This window comes from Martes martes, assembly GCF_963455335.1.
Source record: "Martes martes genome assembly, chromosome: 14".
NCBI lineage: Eukaryota > Metazoa > Chordata > Mammalia > Carnivora > Mustelidae > Martes > Martes martes.
Genome location: NC_137902.1, coordinates 40,943,722 through 40,966,680, shown reverse-complemented (window position 1 = coordinate 40,966,680; position 22,959 = coordinate 40,943,722). Strand labels below are relative to the sequence as shown.

Below are 22,959 nucleotides of genomic sequence, written 5' to 3'. Positions count from 1 at the left end.
CCACCCCCGCCTGCCTCTCTGCCTACTTGTGATCTCTCTCTGTCAAATAAATAAATAAAATCTTAAAAAAAAAAAAAGAATTCCTTGAACACATGACATTTAAATTGCTAAGACATATTCTATTGCATGGATGCATGTAATTTAGACACCCATTATTGGATATTTAAGGGCATGCCAATTTGTCACTTCTATAATAAAAACATGCTTTGTGGGGCTCAGAGATAAATAAGGCAATACATTCAATCTGGCATGAGGTGGATTTTGGGAAAAGAGGAGACTGCTTTTTCCAGGTGGCTGAAAAGAAAAATTACTTGCTGTAGGTTGCTGGGCTCTGGACAGGTGTCCTCAGAACGTAATATGCTGTCGGTCAAGGTAAGGAGCATTTTGTCTTTCCGGTGTGTGCTCAGACCTGGGTGCCTGCTCCCCGGGAGAGGGGGTGGGGAGGGTCTGGCCTAAGTGCACCTCACTTTCAAACCCTGAGGCGAGGAGCCCCTGAGGCTTTGGCTCCCACTAGTGGAATGCCCCCGGGCAGAAGCTTGGAGTTCTAGCCACACGCCGCCACGTGCGGGAGCAGGGCCCCGCCCCGCGCGGCTCCCTGACACGCCCCTCACACTTGGCTATCAGAAACTCTCCCAGCAGCTCCGCCTCCAGGCGACCTCCGCCAGTCCTCCCGGCCCCTAGAGTAGCCCCGCCCCCGGACTGCGGGCCCCGCCCCCGCAATCCGGGCCCCGGGGCTGCCCCGCCCCGCGGACCATTTCCGAGGCGCGGGGGCGGGGCCCTGCGCGATGACGTGGGCGGGCGTGCGTGGTGACGGCCCGCGTCCCTGTTACTCAGCGGAGCGGCGGAGGCCGGACGACGCGGCCAGAAGCGGGGAGCAGCGAGCAGCCCTGGGTAACGGCCGTGGCGACCGCCCGAACGGCGCCAGTCCCGCCGGCGGGCTTTCCTGTCGCCGTTCTCTGCGTTGTGGGGTGAGTGCGGCGGGCGTCGCAGGGCGGGGGCGGCCGGCGGCCCCGCCGTGTTTATGTTATTGTGCCGCCGCCGCCGCCGCCTTCTCCTCAGCCTCGACCCGCTCCCGGGAGTGGGGGCGGGAGCGCGCAGCGGCGGGGGGCGCGCGGCGGCGGGGGCGGCGCGGGAACAATAGCGGCCCGGGAGGCGGGGGCCGGTCAGGGGGCGTGGGGCTGCGGGACCCTGGTGCTCCCGGTCCGTCAGCCCCCGGCCCGCCGCCCAGCTCCACCCGTCTGTCCTCGCGCGCCCTTCTCACGGGGGTCTCGCATCCTCGTCCAGAGGGGAAAATGGAGCGGAGGGTGGGTGGCAAGTTCTGAAACACTTCGGGGAAGGTCCGGACGGAGGCGCCTGAGCGGCCCGCCGCGCCCTGGCTGCCTCTCCCGGTAATGGGGAGCCGAGAGCGCTCCTCCGGTCGCCGGGTCCGGACGCCCACTGGCGCCCACGGGGTCTGTGTTTTGTTTCTCGGTGGTTTCTTTGTGCTAAGGTTCTGGGCGAACGCAGGCAGCGGCGCCGAAAAAGGCTGGGGTGGCCTTCAGCTTTGGGCTGCGAGGGGGAGCCTGGGCCCTCGACTTGGCGCAGAAGGTGTCCATCAAGCTGTGAGCGAGCTTTAGTGGTCATCGGGCTTTTCTGTTGAGGGTCACTCCGTGGTGACCTTTTGACTTTTTCACCCCACCCTCTCCTCTCTTTGTCTTGCACTTGTGTTCCCAATCCTTAGATGGTAGAACCAAGTCCATTTTAGAGTATTGTGATGAACGCTTTTCATTTTAATTTCTGAGAGTTCGCCGTCAGATGTTTACTGTGAACTTAATAACATGTTGACTGCACAGTATCAATGTTCAGTGGTTACTATTTTTACCTCTGAAATTCAGTAGTCTTTTCAATAGAATTCTGGTCTGTCAGTCCATTGTGTTTTGAGATAAGCATTCAGCAAATATCTTTGGCAATTAGAACATCTGTTTATTTCATTCATTCATTCAGTAACTGTTCAGTACTGTATTTAGATGGAGAGTTTGAAGGTAAAGAGAAGTATCTTTTAATGGAAGAGGATGCTTTGACGAAACTATAATAAATGTCCCTTTAAATGAGACAGTTATGTAAGTGGTGTGTGTTAAAAAAGGTATAGTTGTACTCTGGGTCATTTTACTGTTTTGTTTTCGTTTTAGTACAATCTGGAACTTAACAGTGTATTGGGAAGTAGAATTAGGAGATTGGTCTAAATGTACAATGGCTTTCTTTATTTACAAATTTAACTTTTAAGTTTTAATAGCCTTACAGTCTTATAGTCATTGGTAATGTTTATCTCAGATTACCCTGCTGTGGGTTAAACCTAGGTGGTCATATGCTGTCCGTGAACATGTTTAGTGCTGTGCCTGACAAAAGCAAGCAATCAAAGTGGGACTTCCTTGAGGACAGGCCTGTCTTGGATCTGTCTCTGATACCTATCCTGAAATAGAGTAAGTGTTCAAAAAGAGTCAGATTGATGAAAAGCTCTTTACAATTAATGATGTTTAAAATCCAGGCTTAAATCCAGTCTTTGCAGTTCTCTGTAAAGCCTCTTGCAGACTGTCACTTTCGGATGTCTAAATGATTGGTTCATATGTATTATCTGGTACCACAGTAGGGGCTCTTGAATATTTTATTTATTCATTTATTTTTAAAGATTTTATTTATTTGAGAGAGACAGCTTATAGGTGGGGGGCAGGGAGGAGCAGAGGGAGAGGGAGAAGCAGGCTCTGCACTGAACAGGGAGCCTGACAGATCTATGGTCATGACCTGAGCAGAAGGCAGACGCTTAACTGACTGAACCACCCAGGCGCCCCGTGAATATTTTCTTATCTTTTTTTTCCCATCACTTCTATTTCATTATCTTACAACATTATCTAATTCATTATCTTACAACAAAACCTTGTCTAAAAGTCTGTGTATCACACACAGGTGTGTAATGTCATTACAATAGGGGTCTAAAATGCCTGAGTTTGTGTTTTTTCGAACATTGCTTGAAAAGTTTCTGATGACATTTATAAGTGGAAAAGCTAGACTATAGGAAATAACCTACATAAAAAGTTTTATTAGAGGTATTTAATTTCTAATTGCATTTTTAGAAATGTTTAATTTAAAATTTTACCTTGGTGAAGCATTTGGGCCTAACTTAATTTAATATTCTGCTATTGGTGAAGCATATGTGCCTAAAAACCCAAAAAATACTTATTTATCCAAGTTCTATCTTTTTTCCACTCATTACTTAATAAATTTTAGCATTTGTTTTGGATATGAGAGAATTTGAGGTGAGCTCATTATTGCCTGATACAGAATACAAGTAAAAAGGAAATGGTACTTTATTAAGGTAAGGAATGAAAATCTTGAGATATCAAAGTTTTAGTACTTTACCTAGTTACAGTATGTCATTTCAGGAAGGGTTACTAATACAGATCCTTTGGCAGTAGCTCACTGTCAGGCTACATGTTAAACCAGTTTTTTGTCTTGTTTTGTTTTTTAATTTCTTTTGGTTTAAAAAAACATAACAGCTTTATTGAGATATAATTCACATATCATAAAATTTACTCTTTTAGAGTGTGCATCAGTGGTTTTTAATATATTCACAAAGTTCTACATTGATCGTTACTATCTAATTCCAGAACATTTTCATCACCCAAGAAAAACTCTACCCATGAGCAGTTATTCCCCTTTCCACTCTAAATTATGTTTAAAGGAAGAGATAGCACTGATTCTTTCGGTGAGTATATTCCATTAATAAGTTTGAAATGGGCTGTCTTTTTGTCCTGGCAGAGTGGGAAACTATATCCCTGTACTCCTTTAGGTCCTCGGAGAAAGGCCACTTGGAGAGGGAGTTAATTTAATAATAAATTCTACCCAAATTAATGAGGTTAGAATTTTAACTCAATGCCTAATGTTATGGAAATGACCTTGTGAAGATACTCAGTGCTCAGTGAAGCAACTTGAAGTAATTTAAGTGACCAGTCAGTCACAAACTATGCTAGAGACAGTCGAGGAAGTTATTGAATAAAAGTCTGATTCAAGTTAGTCTGCTTTGTCTGTGACTTGAGTTTGGACATACTCGAATCATCTAGATAGTCCAGCTACTGTGTGGCACATGTAGAAGTATGAAATAATATTGACATTAAGATGGCAGCTCTATAGAGGTCTCTAGTCAAATCAGTGGTATGGCGAATAAGTCTTTTGGATTCATGTAGTGCAAGGAAGTCATTATAGCCACATAGTTCTAGAAATGAATCATTTGCCTATTTCAGAGCTGTGATGCTTATTGTCTTAGTCATGAGCTCTTTACATGAACATTTAGAAAATTAGTTTTCTTACTCTAATGCAGATTAACTTGAACTTTGATTTCAGAAATGAGTTCTGAGTCAACAGACTTTATTACCTAAAAAGAGACAGGAGTACTCAAAGAAGAGCTGTCCTATCAGGGCAATAGGTGAAACTAGACCTGTCCAGTAATCAGACCTAGGTTCACTTTTCAGTTCTGTCTTCTAGACTTTGTCATCAACAAGTTTCTGAGCCATAGAAAAGTTGCTTAACCTTTTTCAATTTAGAACTGTAAGGTGAGGCTGTTGGAACTATTTTTTATAGAAATGTTCTTGGGATAGGTTTTTCTTCAGAAAACATACTGGGATATGTATAAGTTTTTGGGTGATAATCAGAATCTTGTGTCAAGAACAACAATGAAACTTAGGCTTTTGTAATTTTCAGAAGCAGAAAAAATTAAGTATTTTCTGTAATCCATTCTTTTTTTTTTCTCCTTTTTTCTGTAATCCATTCTTATAAGACAAATGAAAATTTCACTGTAAGCTTGAGTTTTTTGAATGATAGATTTTATTCATTCCACAGCACCATTCTTTACTAATGAGACTCTTTACTCTCAGAGAGTTGGTGGAAGATGTGAAAATCAAGAGTTGCCTTAAGAAGCTTCTGATCAAGGATTGGAATAAAGTCATATCTAAATGGTGAATTTATATTCTCTTAAAAGATTTATGAGAGAGCTTCCCCCAAACAAACAAAAGCCTGCCCCCAAATATCTGGGCAGGCTAAATTTCATTGAAATCCATTTTTTAAATTACCTGTGAATATGTATGTGTATAAGATCTTTTAGAACACTTATTAGCTGCCATTCTTCTTCAAGGTGGCGCGTTATATCAGAGATACAGCTAATATGGTACACGTATATGTCTGTCTCCTGTTACCCTTTGGAAGTATGTCAGTTTTGGTTAAAATCTGCCAGTCCTTTGGGAAGTTAAGGAGCCCAAATGTAATAGTGGTTGTTACCATAAGTTTTAAGGTCAGCTCTGAGTTCAAATTCATGATCCAGATCTAACTAACTATATGGCCGGGTTGGTTAGTTCAGGTTATATACTGTCTTTGGACCTGTTTTATTATTTGTCATCTGAGAATAATAATAGCACATAATCTCATAGGGCTGTAAGGTTTAAGTAAGGCATTGCATGTAAAGTGCTTGGCACTAATACAGTATGTGGACCCCTAGATGTAAGTATTCAGGAAATTTTAGCTGTTACTATCACTTATTATTTTTAACTTGGAACAAATGGAAAATGCCTGGTAAATTAAAAACAAATTTCATGTATACATCTGAGTTCTCCAGAAAATGCCAGTTATTTCCCTCTGCATCTTTGGGGGTTTATTTAAAATTGGATTGTCTCATCTAATCTGAATTGACTGGAATGATTTAACATTTGGACCAGTAATCCTCTCTGCTTTGAATTTAATTTAAAAGCATATATTAAAAGAAAATTACTTGCCACATTCTCTGATACAAAGTTATTTTGCCATGTTTACCTTTCCCACTGTGGAGAATTGTCTAAGCTTTCCTAGGTTGATTTTGACAGATTTCTAAAAGAATGGTAGTCTAGGAGCTGGGAGTAGCTGTATCCTGTTTCTGTATTTGAAGAAAATGGAATGATTTTCCATCTTTAGTCTTACTGGAATTTGTGACTTTGTGAAGATTGCAAACTTGTCAGAGACTGGGTAACCACAACAGTTCATTAAGCATTTTCTAGAGGCCTCTAGAAAAATGAGGGAAGTTATTTATAAGTAGTATCTGGAAATATTTTTCCTGTTTTTCTGAGTTTTCTGTGTAGTGTTTCTGTGGTTATATTGGCACATCACTCCTTGAGGACAGGAACTAAGAAATGACGCTGGTTTTACATAGGTGGTGTTCATTAAGTGATGTGGGGGCAACAGGAAGTAGAAATTAGTCTCTACTTTTCATGAGTATAACCTGATGGGAAATAAGGACAAATGTAAGTGCATTTATGTCCTAATGCAAGAAATCAGATATTGATAGGCATTTCATTTGGAATTTCTTTAATCTTGAAACCTGAGTGCTGGATGTTAGAGCATTTGGGGACTTCAAAACCCTGCATCTGTCACACTGCCTTTTAAAATATACTCACTAGATAAACCGCAAAAGGAAGATGTCTTCTTTCCTAATTTCTGGTTAAAGTTGAGAGTGTGGTACAGATAAGTCAAAATCTGTATGCTAAAAAAAGATAAACCTTTTATCTTCAAATCCATTTTGGAACACAATAAAGTATTAAAGGAAGTATATGAAAAGCAGATAGAAAAGATGCTACTCAAATACTAATCAGAGTCCTCAAACTCCTGTATTGAAGCTTTGATGACTTACAGCTAGATTTATGGTAGGAGCGTTTCTTAAGTTTTTCTAATATTGAGAAGTATGGGCTTCAGTGCTTCCTGTTGCTGAGGGTCCCAAATCCCCCCAACATATTTTTGGGGTCACTAGAAAAAAACATTTTTGGGGTCACTAGAAAAGAAAAACCTTTGGTTGGCATGAAGCTTCAAAACATCAGCTAAAAACTGTTAGGAGAGATGGATACTCACCCTTCCCTGACTTGGTCCTTAGAGGATGACTCTCTAACTCTCAGCTGCCATATGGGTCAACCAAAAATGAAATAAAGGAAAGCCATCACAGATTTCTCTGTGACTCAAGAAAGGGTTACTTTCTAGTCAAACGAAAACCAAAGCATGTAGCTGAGAATTAAAAAGTTTTAGTAATTTTATTTACATCTTAGGTAATGTATTTACTTGATTCAGAATTTCAAAGATTTAAAAAGATGTACAGTATAGTCTCCTTCCCATTCTGCACAGCCACACAGTTCCTCCACATGGAAACACTGTTAAGTTTCCTGTGAATCCCTTCAAAGACAGTTTATGTATGTGTAAGTAAATAGAGATACATAATACCTTGTCCAAAACCCTTGATCCAGTTGTGTTTCAGAATTAAGTTTTGTTTGGGGGGGGGGTGCTGTGGAAAGGTTATATAGTGCATTTACTGCATTATTCAAAATCCCTATTTGGAGGGGAATGTTGTAGCATCTTCTAATTAAATACATTAATATTTCTGCAACAAAAGCATAAATAGTATGATAAAGATAAAAATTAAAAAGCCTTATGGAAATTATTGTCAGATTTTGACACCAAATAGGTTTGTACTAAACTTACAAGGAAATATATTTTCTGAACTTTAAAGATTTTAGAATGACCAGTGATGGATTGCATGTCTTGTATGTATAATGTATGTTCTCTGCCTTCACCTTTTTCATTTAAGTTGTTACATACTATGCACAGTATCTTTTAGCTTTTATTTTTAACTTAACAGTATAGCTTAGGATGGTTTCCTGTTAGTCATATCAGGACATAAATGTCATGCTTATTCTTTTTTTTTTTTTTTTTTTTTAACACATTTCACTAAGACTATTTGTCTTAGTCAGCTTGGGCTGCTATAGCAAAATACCATAGACTGGGTGGTTTAAACAATAAACATTCCAGTTTTGGAGGCTGGAAAGTGCAAGATCAAGGTGCTCAGAGATTTGGTTCCTGTGAGGACGCTTCCTGGCTTGACATGTCCCCTCACTGTGTCCTCACATGGAGAGAGGGAGTATCTGCTCTCTCTTCTTCTTTTTATGACACTAATCCCATCATGGGGTTCCATCTTCATGAGTTCCTGTAGTCCTAATTACCTCCAGAATTCCCAAAGGGGACATACAAGTTCAGTCCGTAACACCATTATACAGGTATAATATTGATTTAAGTACCCCCTTTTTGATGTACATTTAGATGGTTTTCAGCCTTTTGCTATGAAAAGATATGATACAGTGGATTCCTTATATATACATTTTTTTAACACTTGTATAGAAACGTGTAGTATACATATCCAGAAGTGGAATTCCTAGAATGTATGTGCTTTCTAAGTTTGATAGATATTGCCAAAATAACATTTGAAGAAACTGTTCCAACTTAAATTCCATCAGCCCTGCTATTATGAGTAACATTAAACATCGTTTGTCTTTTAAGGGCTATTTATATTTTCTTCATTGTGAACTGTCCGTATTCTTGCCTATTTTTATGTCACTTTTGTTACTTCTCGGATTTGTAGAATCTATTTTTATATTAGGGAATTTATTTTTATATTAGGGAAAATAGCTGTATGCTATTTTTTGGAAGTATTTTTCTTAATTTGTTCTTTACTTTGTAGTTTGTTTATGGTGGTTTTATCACGCTGAATTTTTTTCCCCAGCAGTTAAAGTGCTTACCAATCTTCTAAATTATATGTCATTGTTTGAAAGTCTTTTCCTGACTCAGCGTTATCCAGCAATTATCAAATGTTATCTTTCTAGTACTTTTATGGTTTTTTTGTTCATCTCTCTCTGCCCTTTGGTATTTTTAATTTTTTTTTTTACCTATTTGGAGTTTATTCTGGGGTAAGCTATTATGTATAGGTTCAACTTTATTTTTGTCACCGCATGACCATCCAGTTGTCCCAACATCATTTATTAAATAATCCATTTTTGTCTTAGAGATTTGAAATGCTGCCTTAATAATTTACTGGATTGCTAAGTGTATTTGGGACCCTTTCTGGTCCACTGATCTGTCTGCCTACTTGGGAATCAAACCGTTATGTTTTTATATTGTATTTTCTCTTAGGACTAATTACGTATCATTTCTTTTCCAGAATTTCTTCTGGCTTTCATCTTGTTTATTTTTCATTTTTACTTTTTTAAGAATTTATTTGAGAGAGAGAGAGAGAGAGCGAGCGAGCGCGCGCATGCGCATGTTCCGTCAAGCATAAGCAGGGATCCAGACATGGGACTTGATCACAGGACCCCAAGATCTTAACTTGAGTTGAAGGCAGATGCTTAACCAACAGAGCCACCCAGGTGCTTTGCATCTTGTTTATTTTATATGAAATTTTACAGTCAGTCCATTTAGTCTAGTCTCCATTTCTGTTGGGATGACTTAATTAATTATTTTATGGAGGTAAAGTTTGCATATAGTAAGATGCACAGCCTAATGAATTTTGCCTGTATATTGTGCAATACCCAGATCAAAATATAGACCATTACCATCACCCAGAAAATTTACTCATGCCCTTTTCAAGTTAATATGTCCTTCTTTCCACCACCTTTCCCACCTTGATTAACCTCTATCACATACATTTAGTTTGTGTTTAGGATTTTTTTTTTTTATTGGCAGTTTTATGGTGTTCTTTTTATCCAAGAATATGGGAAAACTTAATCTTTTCATTTTTTTCAAGTCCCTTTTTGGATTCCTAATAGCATTTTTAGGTTTTGCGCTATTCTTTCTTTCTTTTGCTATTAGAAATGGCATCTTTTCTTCCATTTAATCTACCTGGTTATATATCAGAAAGCTGATTTTTTTGCTTATTGACTAATTATATTAAATAATTTCCTTTTTAGAAATTCTGTTACTATTTGTAATAATTCTGTAGTTGAGTTTTTCTTTCTTTCTTTTTTTTCTTTTTTAAGATTTTATTTATCTGAGAGAGACAGATCGTGACAGAGAGCACAGGCAGTGTGGGAAGGGAGAAACAGGCTCCCTGCTGAGCCAGTAGCCAAAGATGGAGCTCTGTCCCAGGATGCTGGGATCATGACCTGAGCCAGAGGCACTCAACTGACTGAGCCACCCAGGCACCCCAAATTTTTTATTTTCAAGTATAAATCATACATCCTTTTTTTACTTCCTCCAATTTTTTATCTCCCCTCTCCCAACTTTTATACCCCTAGTTTTTTCTTTTATTGCATTGGTAGCAATGATTTTTAAAACAGTTTTCCTCCACAATGTATACAATGAGGATCAAAATAATTGTACTTGCTGCATATTTAAAGGATATGAATAGTAATTGAAATTGAGGGATTATGAGAGTAACTACAGCAATGTAAAGTTTTTCAATATTAATATAAGAAAACTTGAATTGTGGTTTTTTAAATGTCAAAAAGACAAGGTAGTGATTATATGACAGTGAATGCAGAGTTGGTAATTAACTTTTTTGTCTGTTATTTGATAATACAAATAGATTGTTTTCTATGTGCGTGGCACCCAGAGGCAATTTCCAGTAGTGTAACTTAGTCTGCTGGAAATTGCCTCTGGGTGCTATGCACATAGAAAACAATCTATTATATAGATTCTTCTATATAATAGATTATATAACTTCTATATAGCTTGACCCTTTAAAAGTGAGCAGCGAATAAGTGTGGACAGGAAGGATTTAGGCTTAGAAAAATGATACTGGCAAAAGTCTGCAAGTCTAGAAAGCATGAAGGTAGGGGAGGGAGTTGAGGGAGTGACTTTGATTTGACTGTTGTGTTTGGGGTAGCTATGTTGTGGATGAAGATACTTGGCTGAAATTCAGTAGGGATCTAATTGTTTAATGGATATTTCATAGTTTATTTTGTATCTTGCCACTTCTCCCCCACAAAATTCGGAGGTGGTTTACTCCTCCAGGACACACACACTGTTGAATAAGCTAGAAATAAAAAATCAAAACCAAGGGAAAACAAGAATCCAGAATATTCTAATAATGTAATAGCTGATAGGTATTTAGTACTTACCATTTCTCATGCACTATTTTGGGAATTTACCTGTGTTAGTGTTTAAACATAACATAGCAGCTCTGTGAGATAGTCTCTGCTTACTGTTATTCCTATTTTATGGATGAGGAAGCAGGCAGAGAGAGATTACTGGGTAATTGTGATGTTGATGAATTTTATTAAAATGAAGAGAAAGAAAGCAAATTGAAGTCACTTAAAAGACACTGAGTAAAGATTTTTTTGAGTGAATGAGAAATGAACAAATGCAGGTAAGGTATATGTAGACAACTTTTTAAAGATTAGCCATGAAGTGAAACAGAGATGGTATATAAAGGGAAATGTAGGGCTTAGCGATGAAAAGGAGAATACTCAGGGAAGGGGGAAATGGAGAGCATGGGTAAAGAGATTGGCTGTTGTTAGAGAGAGGTTGTCTGTCAAATGGGAGGGAATGCAGAAAAATGATGTGCCCTTCCCTGCAAGGAAGTTTGGTGGCTGGAAGAAGAAGGCTTATCTTTCTGGCATTCATTTTTTTGTCCTAGTTTCTGTTTTCTCAGTGAAGTAGGAGATTGGTATGGGCATGGGTGGGTGGGGGGTGGGGGATGGGGGGTGGGGGAGGGAGTGTGGGAAGTTTGAAGCAGTTTGCCAAGAAGTGTTGATTATTCTTCCAAGGTTTGAAATCTTGAACTTAAAGTGATTCTCCATCCATCCCCCACCACAGCATTATTTAACTGGTTAAATACAAACACAGGCATATCAACTTCTGGGGTGAGGTTTTGCTAGGTGTATCAGAGTTCTCAGAGAACAGCGTCAGTAACAGGTATGTATGTATGTATGTATGTATGTATACACTAAGAGAGTACAGGGCATTTGCTTATACAGTTATAGGGGCTGGCAAGTTGGAAATCTGTAGGGCAGGCGCTGATGCTGCAGACTTGAATTTCCTCTTCCTCAGGGAGACCTCAATTTTACTCTTAAGATATTTCAGCTGAAAAAAAAAAGATATTTCAGCTGATTGAATGAGAAGCACCCACATTATTGAGGACTGTCTCCTTTACTTAAAGTCAAATGAGTGTGGATGTTAGCCACATCTGCAGAATATCTTCATAGCAACACTTAGATCTGTGTTTGATTGAATGGTAGGACCGTCACCCTGCCAAAGTGATACATAAAACTAGGTCAGTATAAAATAAGGAAAAGGGGAGGGACAAGGGAAATGAGGGGTGTGTGTGTGTGTGTGTGTGTGTGTGTGTGTGGTTTTTGTTTTGTTTTGTTTTTTAGGAGTGCTTTCAGGAGTGGAATTAATCATAAAATCTTAACTGGTTAAGAAAGGTGGTGGAGTCAGCGTGGGTAGTAAGGGAGTGTATTGGGAATTGTTAGAATTGTTAGAGGTGAGTGGGATGGGATAAAGTAATGCTCTAGAAGGCTTGAATGTGTTGGTCAGAGTGGGATGCTTGAAATAGAGATTTAACAGGTATGGTAGTTTCTAGCAATGATAATAACCCAGGATGGACTTTGGGAGTGGGCTGCTAAGGTGGAATTGAATGAAAAGTCTGTGGAAATGAGGAGGCCAGTGAATAAGAGAGGCTGAGCTGTCAAAGGGGTCAGTCAGTGGTGAAGACAAGCAAGTGGTAAGGAAATAAGGATACTTCACTGTGAACTAACTATTTGACAACATCCTCGGTCAGTGGGGAAGAATTGGAAGGAGGGTAGATGATAATAAAGAATGGTAAAGGTAGTATAATCAGCTAAATTTGGCTATCACAGATTAGGAATTTCAGAAGGCCAGTGAAGGGCCTAGGAGGATTGAAAGATTGGGTAAAGTGGAGAATGTACTCAATACCATGGCAGTAAGAACTTGGGGAAGATGACCAGGAAGAGTTGGGCTTTTTCTGGGATGTGAGGTGTGATGGGGTTAGTACTGATAATAGAAGTGGGCATCCGTTCTACTGTTGGACGACTCCGGCAGTGTTTTTCAAATAGCCAGTGATGAATTCAGGAGGTTACTACTAATGTATTTTTAAATGAAATGAAACAGAGTATCACCGTGTAATATCACAAGTATGTATCACAGTAAAATATCACAAGTAATAAAGTAAGGGACTAAGAATTTTTTAACAGCTTTGTTGAGATTTAAGCCACATACCTTACAGTTCACCTATTTGAAATCAAGTTATTTTTTGTGTGTTCTCATCGAGTAGTGCTCCCATTACCACAGCCTACTTTTAGAACATAGTTGTCACTCTAAAAATTCCATACTTATTAGCAGTCACTCTCCCCATTCCTGTGCAACCCCCCACTTTTCCCCAGCGCCAAGCAACCACTTATCTTCTACTTTTTGTCTCTGTAGATTTATTTTAGGCATTGTATGTAAATATAATCATGTAGCATATGGTCTTGTGGCTGGTTTATTTTACTTAGCATAATGTTTTCAGGGTTCATCTTGTAGCATGTATCAGTACTTCATTCCTTTTTATGGCCTAGTAATACTCTATTCTACAGGGGCACCACATTTTATTTATCCACTCTTCAGTTGGTGGGCATTTAGCTGGCTCTAAGTCATGCTGTCCCAGACATTCATGTACAGATTTCTGTGTGACAGGTTTTCGGTTCCTTTGGATATATAACCACATTGGATTGGAATTGCTGGTTGTATGGATAATTCTATATTTAACATTTTGAGGAACTGCCATACTGGCTTTTCAAGGTGGCTGCACCATTTTACATTACCACCAGCAAGGTACAAAGGTTTCAGTTTCTCTGCATCTTGTCAATGCCTGTGACTGTCTTTTGATATAGCCTTCCTAATGGATGGGAAGTGGTATTTCATTGTGTTTTTGATTTACACTTCTCTCATGGCTAATGATGTTGATCATCTTTACATATGCTTATTGGTCATTTGTCTATCTTGGGAGAAATGTTTATTTAGATTCTATGCCTGTTTTTAAGTTGGGTTACCTTTTTATTATTAAGCTGGGATTTTTAGGTAGTGTAGATACAATTCCTTCATCAGACATGTGATTTGCAGATATTTTCTCCTGTTTTCAGTTTCTTCATAGTATTGTTTCAAGCACAAAAGATGTAGTTTTAATGAAATCCAGTTTCTGTTTCTTTTGTTGTTGCTTGTGCTTTTGGTGTTTTATGTATGAAACCATCACCCAGCTCAAGGTTATGAAGATAACTCTTGTGTTTTCTTCTAAAAATTTTATAGTTTGAGCTCTTACATTTAGTCCTGTGATCTGTTTTGAGTAAAATTTTTTGTGTATGGTGTGCAGAAGGGATTTGACTCCATTCTTTGGCATATGGACATGCAATTGTCCTAGCACTATTTGTTGCAAATGCTCTGCTTTCTTACCGAACTGTCTTATCATCCTTGTTTTAAAAAAATTTTTTTTCCTGGACTATCAGTTCTATTCTATTAATCTATAATATGTCAGTCATTATATCAGCCACCTGGTCTTGATTATTTTAGCTAAGAATGGTTTTTCTGAAATTTGTGTTTCAATGAAGTTGAGTGTGCTTATATACAGATAGACCCAGAGGTTGTCTATAATGGGTTATAATGTAAAATGCTTGGAAATCTCCAATTTGAGCTGTGTTGGTTCTCTATAACAGTTCATGCTCTTATGGCAAATGAATGGACTATATTCCCTCTCAAGGACTGGACCAATAAGGCAGGTTAAAGGGCCTTTTTGTGTAGAATTCCTTATACTGAATGATACATTTTTCTTTAGTAGATACTCTTTTGGGGTGTGTGTGGACCTGAATAAGGAAGGTTTAGAACAGCTGTGGGAATTTTTAATCAGAGATGAATCTTAAGGAATAGGAAATGAGGTATGGTTTGAAATTTCAAAGTTAGCAGACTTTTGTCCTGGACTGGTTTTTCATGACTCTGTTGTTGTTTTTTGTCTTTTTAAAATTTTTATTTATTTGAGAGAGAGAAAGAGAGCGAGAAGGAGCCAGGCGGTGGGGGGGTGGGGGGGGGATGTGTGTGTGTGGAAGGTAAGGGGAGGGGAAGCACACTGCCAGCTGAGCAGGGTGCCTAACTCCGGGGCTGGATCCCAGGCCCCTGAGATCATGACCTGAACCAAAGGCAGACCTTTAACCAACTGAGCCACTCAGGTACCTTCTCAGTTAAAAAAAAAAAATCTTTTGAAAATGTTAAGCATGTCTGTATAGGGTAACTTTATTATTTTGATCCTTTGTAGATATTTTCCTGTAGGCTTTTGTATTACTCAATTTTTCATCATGTTGTCTTCGTCTTTTCTACCTGGATGTTTCTTATTAAGGCATTACATATGCAAAAACCTAGGGATAGTTTGAGGTTTAGGGATGATATTACCTCCTTCCATGAAAGAGTTGTGTTTGCTCTCAGTAGGAGGTTATCTAGTGGAACCAGATAGGACAGTGAACTATCCTATATCATCTTAATCCAGTCAGAGACTAAAATGTTTCAAAGATGGGCTCCACACTTTGCAAGGGCTGGTCTATTTTATGTTTTGTTTACTTTTAGGATATGATTCTTTGGGGTCCTAACATAAAACCAGGGGTGTTATAAGTCCCCCCCACCCCCCATTTCTCTACTCCCATATTGCATGGGCCCTTACCTCCCATATTTAACTCCTCCAGCCTTGTAGATCTGTGAGAAGTTTAGCTCAGCTTCTCAGTTACCTTATGGAATTGACAGATGTAACCTAGGAAAAATAGCCCCAGATGCTTGGCCCACCTCTGAGAATTTCCTTACTGTCTCAAATCTTAGCCTCCTTACCTTTTTTACTGCATTGTTAGCATTCTGATACCTTCAAAGAGGTGTGGGGGTTTCTGTTTTTCTGATTTTGCGGGGTGGGGGGGAGGTATCCAGTTTTTCTTGTTCTCAGTAGGAGATTGGTCTGAATTACCTGGTTCACCAAAGTAATTTGTTAGCTTGATGAAGGTCTATCTCATAAGGTTTCCAGTATATGTAGTTTTAGTTTTTCTCAAGGTGAGATTTTGGGTACTAGTGTTATTATATATGTATTATGAATTATGTAGCCATATTATATATATTATAGCAATTATTAGAAAAGGCAAAAACAGGGTGCCTGGGTGGCTCAGTGGGTTAAGCCGCTGCCTTCGGCTCAGGTCATGATCTCAGGGTCCTGGGATCGAGTCCCGCATCGCGCTCTCTGCTCAGCAGGGAGCCTGCTTCCCTCTCTCTCCCTCTGCCTCCCTGTCTACTGTGATCTCTCTCTGTCAAATAAATAAATAAAATCTTTAAAAAAAAGGGGGGGGGAAACAGACTTAGGATTAGAAAAGGGAGGAAGCAAATGGCAGAGAGAACGATATTTTTGCAAAGTTCGGGAGAGATAAAGCTAAGGTAACATTTTCATGTCTATTAGGACTATCAGAGGACAGTTATGTGTAAAAAGAGCTGACATCTATCAGCATGAGATTGTCATAGTTATGCGGCTGTAGAATCTCAGCTATAGTGGAACAGGCACAGGGAAGTATCTATTCCGTTATCTTAAGTAAAATTTTTAAATTTGTTCCACAAATTTAATTTTAATTTGTTCTAAGTCATTAAGGAGGGTTTGACTTTGGGGCCAATGGTTATGCTTTGTAGCAGTATGTATCTACAGCACAGCCTCTATTAAGGGATTAAGAAGAACGAACTTCTGTGAAATCCATTATTAATATAAGATATAGGAAATCATATAGCTTTTAATTTTAGTTAACTTACGCTCTTCTTGAGTTCATTTATATTCTTGAGCCTCCAACTCATGTCCTGTATTACTGAAATTTCTAAGTTATAAAATTCTCTGTTACTCTTCAACTATTGTAATTGAACAGTGAAAATGATATCTCTTTTGTAGTCACCTTTCTTCTGAAAAAATGAGAGATATTGGAGGTGTCCTGTCTGAGGTGATTTTATCAGCAGTGTTTTGGTTGATATTTTAAACTTTCGGAAGGTGGGAAGTGTTTCTTAAACTGATTCCCTCCTTCATGCTCCACCTTCCTAATGTTTATGCAGTGTATGTGTTATACGATGCTAGTTTAAAATCTGAAAGTTTGTTAAATTTGTCTGTAGAATCTGCTATTACTATATTTTGGTGCTTTACAGTTCATTCGGGCAGCCTTTTTTTTCCCCCCATTCCCCCTCACCACCCCCAAACTACTTTAAGAATATTCAGGGGTGCCTGGGTGGCTCAGTTGGTTAAGCATCTGTCTTTGGCTCAGGTCCATGATCTCAGGGTCCAAGATCAAGCCCTGTGTTGGGCTCCCTACTCAGTGGCTTGTCCCTCTGCCCCCCCCCCCCCCCGTTGATGCATGTGCTCCATTTCTCTCTCTCCCTCTCAAATAAAATCTTTAAAAAAAATGTTCAAACATGCATATTTAAAGAATCGTACAGTGAGCACCCCAGACTACCATTTGGATATGGTTGTTAACATTTTGTAGTATTTGTTTACGTTTCTCTTAATAGAGACTTCTTGTGCATGCATTTGACCCCTAAATGCTGCAGTGGATCTCCAAAAATTAAACACATTTTCCTACAGATGTCATTCTTTTAAAAAGAAGCTATAAGTTTTAGTCTATATTCGGTTTTCTTCAGTTGTCCATTTGCAGATGGTTTTCTCAAACTAGGGTTCAATCAGAGTTCATGCATAGTATTTGTTATTGCTTTAGACACTTAATATGCCTCCCCATCTGCGGAATATATGTTCCAGGACTCCCAGTGGATGCCTGAAACTGCAGGTACCAAACCCTGTTCTTTTTTTTCAATATATGTATGTTTATAATAGAGTTTAATTTCTAAATTAGGCAGAATAAGAGATTAATAAGGATATAAGATGATCGTAATTATATAAAAGCTATGTGAATGTGGTCTATAAATATCTTATTGTACTGTACTTCTACCTTTCTTGTGATGATGTGAGGTAATAAAATGCTTAAGTGATGAGAGGAAGTGAGATGAATGACATAGGTATTGTGAATAGCATTAGGCTAGTATTGATAGGCTGATGGTAGATCAGAAGGAGCTTCATCTGCCTGTGGAAAGATAAGGGGAGGCTGCTGTACTACAAGTCTCCCTACCTCCATTCCCCTCCCCCCCCCACCAGTATTGCCTTCTTTTTTCTTTTTTTTTTTTTTTAAGATTTTATTTATTTATTTGACAGACAGAGATCACAAGTAGGCAGAGAGGCGGGGCGGGGGGGGGGAAGCAGGCTCCCTGCTGAGCAGAGAGCCCAATGTGGGGCTTGATCCCAGGGATCATGACCCGAGCCGAAGGCAGAGGTTTTAACTCACTGAGCCACCCAGGTGCCCCCCAATATTGCCTTCTTAAGATAAGACCAGTTGTCTGGCAGAACTTTCCACGTTCTGGATTTGTATGATTGTTTCCTTGTGGTATTTAACTTGTATCTGCAGCTACTGTGTTTCCTAAAAAATAGGAAGTTTGATCTAGAGGCTGGATTATATTTAGGTTTTTGGCTTAGATGCTCCTGTGTACATTATATTCATTCATAACTCAAGACATGTAACACCAGGTTGTCTGCCCAAATTATAGCCATTTGGTTAGGTGGTATTCATTAGATCTATCCATTATAAAGATGGGATTTTTCCCCCCTCCTTCTTTGTAATTAGCACCTGATCAGTGAGGCAATGATTTGGTTCCCTGACAATATTCTGTTTCCCAGCAGCCTTTGCCTAATGTTTCTTAGCCTTTATTGATGAGCCTTGTCTAAACCAGTTATTTCATTTGAGCTCATGGAATGTTCTTTTCTAACCCTGTCATCCTTCAGGATCTATTAGCCAACTATCGACCATTAAAAAGACCTTTCCCTTGTCACGTAGGATTGAACTACAGTTTTTCCTAAAAAGGTGAGGTAAATGCTTATTTTCTTTTGATAAATCAACTTTTTAACTCTGAAAACTGAATTCTGAAACTCTGAACGTGATGTCTGCTCTGAAAATTAGTTAGCAGTCATCTCCGATGGTGGCAAACAACTTTATTTCTCTCTTCTCTCTCTTTCAGTATGACAGAAATTTGCGGGGTTTTTTAAGTGTTTTTATAATCATTCCAGTCACTATTCCTTTTTTTTTTTTTTAAATTAAAATTCCATTTGCCATCACTAGTTTCAGATGTGGTGTTAAGTAATTCATCAGTTGCATATAATACCCAGTGTTCATCACATCACATGCCCTCGTTAATGTGCATTACCCAGTTACCCCATTCCCCCCCCCCACCTCCCCTCCAGCAACCCTCAGTTTGTTTTCTATAATTAAGAGTCTCTCATGGTTTGTTCCCCTTTCTGATGACTTCCCATTCAGTTTTCCGTTCCTTCACCTATGGTCCTCTGCTGTTTCTTATATTCCATATATGAGTGAAACCATATGATAATTGCCTTTCTCTGATTGACTTACTTCACTCAGCATAATACTCTCCAGCACCCATGTCAGTGTAAGTGGTAATATTTCATTCTTTCTGATGGCTGAGTAATATTCCATTGTGTATTTCTAGCATCTTTACCCATTCATCTGGTGGTGGACATCTGGGCTCTTTCCAGAGTTTGTCTGTTGTGGACATTGCTGCTATGAACATTGGGGTGCAGGTGCCCTTTCGGATCAGTACATTTGTATCTTTGGATAAGTAGTAGTGCAATTTCTGGGTCATAGGGTAGCTCTATTTTTAACTTATTGAGGAACCTCCATACTGTTTTCCGGAGTGGCTGTACCAGCTTGCATTCCCACCAACGGTGGAAGAGGATTCCCCTTTCTCCCCATCTTCACCATTTGTTGTTTCCTCTCTTGTTAATTTTAGCCATTCTGACTGGTGTGAGGTAATATCTCCTTATGGTTTTGTTGTATTTCCCTGATGCCCAGTGATGTGGAGCATTTTTTCCATGTGTCTGTTGGTCGTTTGAATGTCTTCTTTGGAGAAATGTCCGTTCATGTCCTCTGCCCATTTCTTGACTGGATTATTTGTTTTTGGTGTATTGAGTTTGATAAGTTCTTTATAGATCTTGGATACTAGCCCTTTATCTGATATGTCATTTGCAAATATCTTCTCCCATTCTGTAGATTGCCTTTTAGTTTTGTTGACTGTTTCCTTTGCTGTGTGAAAGCTTTTTAACTTGATGTCAAGTCCTTAACAGTCCATTTTTGCTTTTGTTTCCCTTGCCTTTGGAGGTATGTTTAACAAGAAGTTACTGCAGCTGAGGTCAAAGAGGTTGCTGTCTGTGTTCTTCTTAAATCTAGAGGTGACTTTAGGTCTCAAATGAGTCTCTTGTAAACGGCATATATGGATGTGTCTTGCTTTTTTTTATCCAATCTGATACCCTGTGTGTTTTGATTGGAGCATTTAGCCCATTTACATTCAAGTAACTATTGAAAGATATGAATTTAGTGCCATTGTATTACCTCTAAAGTCCCTGTTTTTGTAGATTGCCTCTTTCTTTCTGGTCTGTTACTTTTGGGCTCCCTTTGCTTACAGGATTCCCTTTAATGTTTCTTGCAGGCTGGTTTAGTGATCACAAATTCTTTTAGTTTCTGTTTGTCCTGGATACCCTTTATCTCTCCTTCCATTCTGAATGACAGCCTGGCTGGATATTCTTGGCTGCATGTTTTCTCATTTAGTACCCTGAATATATCATGTCAGCCTTTTCTGGCCTGCCAGGTCTCTGGATAGGTCTGCTTGCCAGTGATATGTTCCTACCCCTGTAGGTTAAGGACTTCTTATCTTGAGCTGCTTTCAGGATTTTCTCTTTATCTCTGAAATTTGCAGGCTTCACTATTGTATGCTAGTGTGTTGATCTAGTTTTACTGATTTTGGGTGGGGGGTGCACTCTCTGCCTGCTGGACTTGAATGTCTGTTTTCTTTGCCATATTAGGAAAGTTCTCAGCTATGATTTGCTCAAATATACCTTCTGCTCCTCTCTCTTTCTTCTTCCTCTAGCACCCTAATAATTCTAATACTGTCTTGCTTTATGGTGTCACTGATTTCTCATAGCCTCCTCTCATGATCCATTTGTTTTTCTCTCTTTTCCTTAGCTTCCTTCCTCTCATCTTGTTTTGTGTCAACTCTTCTGCCTCATTTACCCTAGATGTTAGAGCATTCATTTTAGACCACATCTCAGTTAAAATATTTTTTATTTCGGCCTGATTAGATTTTATTTTTGCACTGAGATTCTCTAGTGTCTTTAATGTTTTTTTTCCAAGCCCAGCTAGTAACTTTATATTCACTATCCTGAATTCCAGCTCTGACATTTTGCGGATATCCATATAGATTAGGCCTGTGACAGTATTACCCCAGTTATTTCCTTTGTTGTAAATTCTTCCTTCTAGTTATTTTGCCTAGAGGAGAACGGATGAACAAGAGAACAAAATAAAAAATATTACCCATGACCCAAGTAAAATACACACTAGAAAAATCCAAAGAGGTTGGAAACTTAAAAAAGAGAGAGAGACAGACAGAGAGAGGAAAGGGGAGCGGGGAGAGAATATAATCTTCCCAGGTGGCAAAACAGGGTGATCCACTTGGTCCTAGCTGTTTTTTGGTCTGTTTGTTAGAAGATATTAAGTCCCAAAATTGTAAAAGAAGCAAAACTTGCATATGTACAAAAATGAAGTTGAATACAGTGAAAAGTAAAAAATGAAATGAAAATATATTTACAAAGTATAAATGTAAAAATAAAGGTTAAAAAAAGACTTAAAAATAGTTGATAAAATAAGAAACTCATTGGAAAAGGAAAAATTGAGGGGCACCTGGGTGGCTCAGTGGGTTGGGCCATTGCCTTCGGCTCAGGTCATGATCTCAGGGTCCTGGGATCGAGTCCCGCATTGGGCTCTCTGCTCTCTCTCTTGCTCTGTCTGCCTCTCTGCCTACTTGTGCTGTCAAATAAATAAAATCTTTAAAAAAAAAAAAAAAGGGAAAAATTGAAAAAAAGAAAAGGAAAATTTGAAACCGAAATATAAAAGAATCATGAGAAAAAAAATCTCAAATTCTATATACTGTTTTCTGCAATACTGGAGTTTTGCAGTTCTGTGTGCTCAGTAAACTTAGTGTTTTCCTGATTTTTTCCAGCTGGGCTTCTGGGGGAGGGTGCTGCTGTACTCATTCTCTGATGTCTTTGCCTGGGCAGAGTTACACTGCCCCTTGCCTGGGACTGGGCTCAGTGTAAGCTGCTTGGGGTGATTCTGTGTGGCTTTTTGTTCCCTGAAGGTTTTCCACAGCTATATCACTTTCCAGTAGTCAGCTTATGGAGTTTCCCCCTCCCCCCCATACACACCATTTATATTCTGATATATCCCCTCAGATTCACTTCTCCACACCCCCTACCTTGCAAAAAGTGATCGATTTTCTATTTGTGGAATTCTAGCAATTCTTTTTTTACATCTCAGATTGAATTTATAGGTGCTCAGAATGATTTGATAGTTACATAGCTAAATTCAAGGGACCAGATGAAATAAAGTCCCCTACTTTAATGCCATCTTGCCTCCTTCCCTTCCTTCCCCTCATGATTCCTTTTTTTAGTAGACTTTATTTTTTAGAAATTTTGGCTTTTCAGAAAAAATGAGAACATATTACAGAGATTTCCCTTACACCCTCACCCAGATTCTCTTATTATCAACAGCTTCCTATATTAGTATTGTACATTTATGACAATTAGTAGACTAATATCAATACATATTTTTTTAAAAGATTGTATTTGAGAGAGAGTGTGTATGTGTGTGTGTGTGCGTGCACACGAGTGGAGGGGAGGGGCAGAGGGAGAGGGAGAAGCAGGCTCCCCACTGAGCAGGGAGCCCAACACTGGGCTTAATCCCAGGACTGACCCACCCAGGCACCCCAATACATTATTATTAACCAAAGGACATAGTTTATTCAGTTTTCCATAGTTTTTACCTAATGTCCTTTTCTGTTATTTTCTGTTCCAGGTATCCTATCCAGGATACCACATTATATTTAGTTGGCCTTTCTTCTTAGAATCTTCTTGTCATTGAGTTCTCAGACATTCCTTCATTGTTTTTGATGACCTTGACAGTTTTGAGGAGCACTGGTCAGGTATTTTGTAGGATTCCC

General features: G+C 39.1%; 1 protein-coding gene across 2 annotated transcripts in view; it reads left to right on the top strand.

The window, feature by feature from the left end:
- The first annotated feature begins 817 nt into the window (after positions 1–817).
- The window catches only part of MAPK8 (mitogen-activated protein kinase 8), a 100,885-nt gene continuing 78,743 nt past the window's right edge, over positions 818–22,959 (top strand). Inside the window, exon 1 of one of the 2 annotated variants that reach the window (XM_080822885.1) lies at positions 818–968. The gene's annotated coding sequence lies outside the window, so the exon portion shown is untranslated. The remainder of the gene's footprint in view (positions 969–22,959) is intronic. The other variant, XM_080822884.1, reaches the window with a different exon arrangement.